The sequence below is a fragment of the Helianthus annuus genome, chromosome 16, assembly GCF_002127325.2.
Source record: "Helianthus annuus cultivar XRQ/B chromosome 16, HanXRQr2.0-SUNRISE, whole genome shotgun sequence".
Classification (NCBI taxonomy): domain Eukaryota; kingdom Viridiplantae; phylum Streptophyta; class Magnoliopsida; order Asterales; family Asteraceae; genus Helianthus; species Helianthus annuus.
Window position 1 is genome coordinate 37,194,962 of NC_035448.2, and position 6,944 is coordinate 37,201,905.

The 6,944-nt window shown below is 36.1% G+C and overlaps 1 long non-coding RNA gene across 1 annotated transcript; it reads right to left on the minus strand.

The window, feature by feature from the left end:
- Positions 1 to 5,809: 5,809 nt before the first annotated feature.
- Positions 5,810 to 6,571, minus strand: LOC110917980. The gene is made up of 2 exons (XR_002580990.2): positions 6,324 to 6,571; positions 5,810 to 6,244 (listed from the first exon to the last, which is right to left on the minus strand). It is a non-coding gene; the product is annotated as an uncharacterized LOC110917980 (long non-coding RNA).
- Positions 6,572 to 6,944: the final 373 nt, after the last annotated feature.

Below are 6,944 nucleotides of genomic sequence, written 5' to 3' on the forward strand. Positions count from 1 at the left end.
CACTTGTGGTACCGTTTCAAGAATTGAAGATTGACGACAAGTTGCAGTTTGTCGAGGAACCAATAGAGATTATGGATCGGGAAGTCAAGGTCTGTAAGCATAGCCGAATTCCGATTGTGAGAGTTTGTTGGAACTCAAGACGTGGACCGGAGTTCACGTGAGAACGCGAGGATCAGATGAAGCTCAAGTACCCTCATTTATTTCCAGCTGACAAGTCTAAATCTGATGCAACTAGTGAATTTCGGGACGAAATTCCCATTCAAGTTGGGGATGATGTGGCACCTGCGGAAAATCCACAGTCATCCTGATCTAACACCTTGCCGTTTTGGATTGCTTATCAAATTTCAGGACGAAATTTCTTTCAAGTTGGGGATGATGTGACAACCCGAGATTTCAAGTCCTTTGTGTGGAAGTTCTGTTTTGATAACTTGTTTCATGTTATGTGATGTGTTATTGTTTGAAAGATTAGAGTTTTGATGATTAATGAATGGTTATATTACTTGAGAATGAAAGCTTAGGACTTACTAATGTTTCGTCGCTTAGTGATCACGACGAAAGATGGGTCTTTCGTCATCATCGACCAACCGACGAAAGTTGGTCTTTCGTCGGGAATGTTTTTCGCCGAAATGGGCCTTGGCCCAAATGGAACCCAGACTCCCTGCTATCACTATTTAAATACAAACCTGCTTAACCCTAGACCTTTCTCCTCCACTGTAAACGTCGGCAGCGCTATTCATCTCTTTCGAAGCCTTCTTGTATTCTTGTGATTATCTCATCAATCGGTTAGCAATTCACCACACTTTATGTTAATTAATGTTGTTTTGTGGATGATTGGCTGTGATGCATAAGATCTTTACGTGAAATTAGGGTTCGTCTGTAATATCGTGCATCAGTTAGAATGTATGAATGATTTTGGTGATTAGTTCATGTTGTTACTAGAGGTTAGAATACTTTACAATTGACGATTTCTTAAATGTGATTATGGGTTCGTATCTAACTGATGAGTTGCTTGATTAGTATGATGTTTTGCATGATAAACCACTAAGTTATGATTGGTATGTCGAATAGAAACTGTTTTATTATGAATGGGTTTGAATAGTTGATGATTGATCATGGTCAGGTTCATATTCATGGCTAAAAGCATCTTTGATCTGATTGATGAAACTGTCAAAGTGTTAGCAATAATTATGGCTGAAAATATGGGAACTGTAACTGCCTGTGAAGACCGGATGAAAGACTGATCCCACGAAAAACATGGCTTGGCGAAAAACCTAGTTTTTCGTTGAGTGGATGTTAACGAAACACTAGGGTCTTTCGTCATGTGTAACCTCGACGAAACATAGTCTTCCGCCGTAGGGTCCTTCGTCGAACGGTAATCTGTTTTGGCTTGGGTTTGGTTTAGTAGCCCAGTTAACTGTTGTGGGATGTTTGTGTGTTATTCATGGATGTGAACTGAATATGTGCTATGTGATGTACGTTGATACTTGTGATAAATGCAAACTGAGAAGATATGAGACTTAAGTGTTTACGAAACTAACTTCATCTGGTAACCATGGTGTCACATCCTGGCTTTTGCGGAAGCGTGGATTATTTTGGCGTGACTTCTTAATACCATAGCAACTATCATAACAATGCTATATGATAAAACACAAGATGTTCATCCATTCATTAAGTTAAAAATACCACAACGACATTGTTTGAAAATGTTGACACATAAAGTAAGTTACAACCATGACATAATTAATAGAGTTCACAATGACTCAACAAAAGCACGTAAATAAAAACCCAAGTTTAGAATTGTGTATCCCATCCAGGAAAGGGATCCACCTCCTAAACTCGACGACTCGGATGACATCTTTATTCACTACGCAGCCTTGACACAACGCATACTCCGCCAGATCCACTAATTTCCTGAAATACATGTAATTTGAAAAATCAACAAAAGTTGAGCGAGTTCATGTGTATGTAAGTGTGTAAAACCTTTAAAAATATGTCTGTAAGCATGAAAATCCCTGGTATGTAGCAATTAAGGAAAAACTGATCACCAATGGGTTGCAAAGCCAAAGGTATGTGTGAAAATGGTGCAGGAAGACTCAAACCTAGCAAATTTGTCTCCGGTATGAAGACATAGTCACCACTATGGGCCGTCCCGGCCTCACGGGTGTGGGCTCGCTACACCCAAATAGATCTATCACTCATGTCCCTTGGTCCTACGATGAGGATTAATGGCCTTAAGTGTCATGCCCACCACTCACATGATCGCGTAGTAAAAACCCTCCCTAAGCTAACCATACCATGTAAATAAATGTCTGTAATAATTGTAGCATGTATTTCACCCCCGATGTATAAAACTGAAAACAGCTAAGAGAAAAGGGGGACATGAACTCACAAAAGTGCGTCTCCTGTATCGTAACGTCAATCTCAAACTTGATCAGCTACCCGACGACCTACAACGTACTAATGTCTATTAGACGAACGGGCCGTGCCTTGGCTTGGGTTTAATGTTTTGAGTTGCGTTACTTTGATATTATCCCAAGCTTGTGACTTCTTGTTAAAATAATAATAATTATTTTAACTTAATTTTTGTTTTTAGGAATAATAGTTAGGCAACTATTTTCGTATCCACACTTCTCAAGTATTTTATATGTGTATTTCCTTCCCAAGGATGGGGGTATTTATACATGTACACTTGTAATTCCGAAAAATATATTTTAAGTCCCACTTAGAAAAATATATTTAAATTACTTGTCTAAATCATCTTAATTCAAAATATATATATTTTTCCCAAAAATATTATATTTTACTTCATAAATTTCCAAAATAATATTTTACCAAAAATGTACGTGTAAGAGTATTTTCTGAAATATCACATAAGTTACGTTTTAGCGTTTCGTATTGTAATAACAAATGCGTAACTTAAATATTTATTTCGTGAGAGTTTTGGTATTATTTTAGAGTTGTAATCTTCATGGTATTCATAAGTTATATTATTTTACCCTAAAAATAATATAACTAGTTCACAAAAAAAAAACAAATAATCACACAAGAGTTTTAGTATAAAATATATATTCTAAATATATATTTACCAAATTTTATTTACGAAAATCAACCTCCGGCACTTGATATTATTGTAATAAAAATCATGGCGAAGTTTATTTTGAAAACAAGGTTAAAACATATTTGTAACACTTGTTAGAAAAATATTTTCTAAGTGTTGGATTTTAGAAAAATATCGCCAGAGTTTCCTTTGTAAATAGAGGTGTCTATGCTTACTAGCATATCATTTTCTTTTCAAAAATTCATTCAAACAATTCTCAATCAACAATATACAACCTCTACTTACCAAACTTGCCAAAAACAAGCATAAACTATAAACTCATGAACTTGAAGATTTATAAAAATATGTAGTAACTTACTAGTGTCCTTAGTATGTCTTGTTATCTTTTAAAATGTGATTAGTTCTTTAAAAACTATATTTTTAAAGAGTTTGTGTGTTTACAACTTCTAACCTTATTTTCTAAAAATGTTTCTTCATGAAATTTTCTTGTTATACAAGTGTTTCTACACTTGTTTATCCACCAAAAATGTGATTAGTTTATGTAAGATCCAAGTTTTAATGAAACTTATATTTTTCACTTGGTTCTTTTGAAAAACCACTCATGGATCTTTAGATCTACATGATTATCACCTACTTTGATCCTTATTTTTCAAGAAAACGTTCATTCATTCAAGTTCATAGTTTATGTGTGGATGATTCCATCATCCTACAACATTCTAACTTTCTCATCTTGCTAGATCATGTTTTTAATCATGATCTAGCAAGACCATATGATGATCCATATCAACTACATGAGTAAACAATAACCAACAAGCATCACAACACATGAATATCATGATTTCTTAATTATTTCAACAATACTTCATCACCAAGTTAGTTTATGTTCAAGACTTTGTTTATGGTCTTTAGTGTTTCTTGAGATTTCATCATACTTTAACTATTAACCATCAAAAACATGAAGTGGATGAAGATCCAAGAGACTTACCACTAGCTCAAGGCTAGGGGAGTTCAAGTGATGAAATGTGGTGGTTAAAAGAAGATAAGAGAGGTCCTTGAGATTCCGAACATACCGAGCTTAGTTGTATGCACTCTATCACCTTTGGATCACTAAAGATTGCATGAAAGGAAACTTGAAGATGATGATGATGATGGTGGTGGTGCTCTCGGCCGAGCAAGAGGGAGGGAGGGAGAGTTTCGGTGTGTTGTTGAGAGTTGAATGATGATAATGTGTGTTGATCTAGTGGTTAAATAAGTAACCCCCCCCCCCCAACACCCTTTTATCCATTAGGTCTAATGCCCCCCCATAAGTACATACAAATCCATTATTTAAATCAAGAAAATCAAGTGGGTGTGTCCCACTTCACAGCCAGTTTTTTTTTTTTTTTTTTTTTGGGGGGGGGGGGGTTGGTTTAGTTGTGATGCAACTTTCTAGTTAGTAATCTAGTTAGGAGATTAAGTATTTAGTTAGTGGTTTGTGTGTGTTAAGTAATATATAGTGTGTTAGGGTGTTCGGGGACCCTAACTAGCTTAGAAAAGTAAAAAAATGCTTCTAGCATTATTTTGGTCAGAGGCGGACCTTATGTATAAAGAGTAGTAGCACGGGCTACGGCTCAACTTTTTATCGGGAGTGTAAATTATTTTTTTTTCGGTTTTTATACCAAGGATACCCTTAAACAACTACGAGGACACCCCTAAAAAAGTCTGTAAGCTCAAATCAATTGAAAATAACAAGCCAAAATCTCAATTGCCTAATATGTTAGCCCAAATCAATTGAAGATTGTAAATAACGAGTTAACGCTATCCCGCGCGTTGCAGCGGGTTGTTAATTATGAAAGGCTTTGGATTCACCATATGAGATGTAGATAGACTTTTTGCAAACCATTCTTTTTAACATTGTTTTATCCCTACCCTAAATCATGGCACTGTATTATTTTATAAGAAAAGCCTTAAAAAATTAACTAATAATGAAGTTTTAAAAAGAATTGGTCAAAACCAAATTATATATAAAAGTACCACGCAAACAAAACACAAATTACCAATCTTGCAAATGGTATTTGATTGAATCTTTTGGGTTGAATCATTTTGCTGATCAAAAATTGAAAGAATACTTCACTTATAAAATTATCCAATAACCTTAAACGTATATAGTGATACATGATGAAATTAGGCTTTATTGGTTTTTTTCTTTATAACATGAGCTTTTTTTTATAAACCATCATCATCATACTCAGTAAATCTCACCCATTGACCATACAGTGTGGAGGTGGTTTTGTGGCGTTTATGCCATATCACGCCGCACACACCACACCGGGAACGATGTTGTGCATGGCGTTTATGTTTGGGCTTGGGGTTTTCCACTGGCGTGGGGGGCATTTGGGTTGTGAGTGGAAGCTCTTGATTGTTGGGTGAAATTTGATTGTGTTTTAATTGGTTGATGTCTATATATATATTTTTAATAAAAACGGTTGATGTCTTGGATGGGAGGTGAGGTTTTACCAATTATTCTATTGTCGTGCCTTCGGGCGGATGGAGGTCGGATTTCCGTGCTTCTAGGAGAGCCCAGGGGCTGGCGGCGGTCGAGTAGTCAACCTTGGCCACAGCGCGGTCTCACGATTGTTGACACGTTGTTCCTTACCGTTAAAAAAAATTCAATACTTCTGTTTGAAAATTTCAACACAACAAACATTTTCAACTGACCTTTTTTTCAAAAATTCCCATGATCATAAACACACATGATCCAAGAAATCAAAGTAACTCGCACCAACCCAAGAAATCCCTTATTCCTTCTTCTCTCTTAAAACCACACATACAAAAAACACAGTAGTTTCCTCTGCAAAGGGGCAATCAAAGACTTACATGTTGTTTGTATCTATACATACACACATCATAAACTCCAATTGAAATTCATTGTTTTCGATGATGCATACACATGCGAATTGTATTCATGAGTCAATTGCTAGGCCCACGTTATGATAAACAGGTTGATGCCGGGATAGAAAAAGTTTAAAATTAATTCCGGTCACCGGCGCGTGCGTTGGCGATTACTTTCGCACCGATGTGTGTGACCAGAAACCTTGTCAGATCATGATACCGCGACGATTCCGATGTAGTGTTCATTGAAGGGTCACCTTGTCAGATCATGATACCGCGACGATTCCGATGTAGTGTTCATTGAAATCGACCCTTCTGGAAGAAAATTCAAGGAACAAACGAAAATTATGGAAAAAAAAAACATATGTTTGAAACGAAAATTTAATAAACGGACCTTTGATGTCGAGTGAAACTAGGGGAAGGTTTTGGGATTATTTTTGAAGGGGATTTGAATATAATGAACATGCTGGCGTTTGGGATTCCGTAGCGAGGAAGGGTGGCAGTTATTGCGATTCTTTGACAAAGGTGGCTAAATGGTTGCAGTTATTTTGGTTGCCTAAAAAGTTTTTCTAACCGACACAATTTATGAACAAAAAGGTGTGGCCTTATTTAGAGACGCCATTTCTATGGAAAGGGTATTAATCCTGAGTTTTAAACAAAATAGTATAACCTCTTTATCTAAAAGGTATCTAAAAGGTTGTGTCCTTTCAATGTACCCCAAGTTTTAAACGAAATAGTATGACCTCTTTATCTAAAGGTTGTGTCCTTTCAATGCACCCCAAGTTGCTTTTTGTATTATATAGTAATAAGCCCCATTGCCCAATATGTTAGCCCAAAATAATAATCTTATATTATTTTAGGCTAACATATTGGGCAATTGGGCTTTGTAAATAATTGCCCTGAAGTTTTAATACACGACACGACACGACACAACTACGAGGATACCAATCAATTGAAAATAATAAGCCCAAATCCCAACTGCCCATTTCGTTACTATAAGCGATGATGATAAATT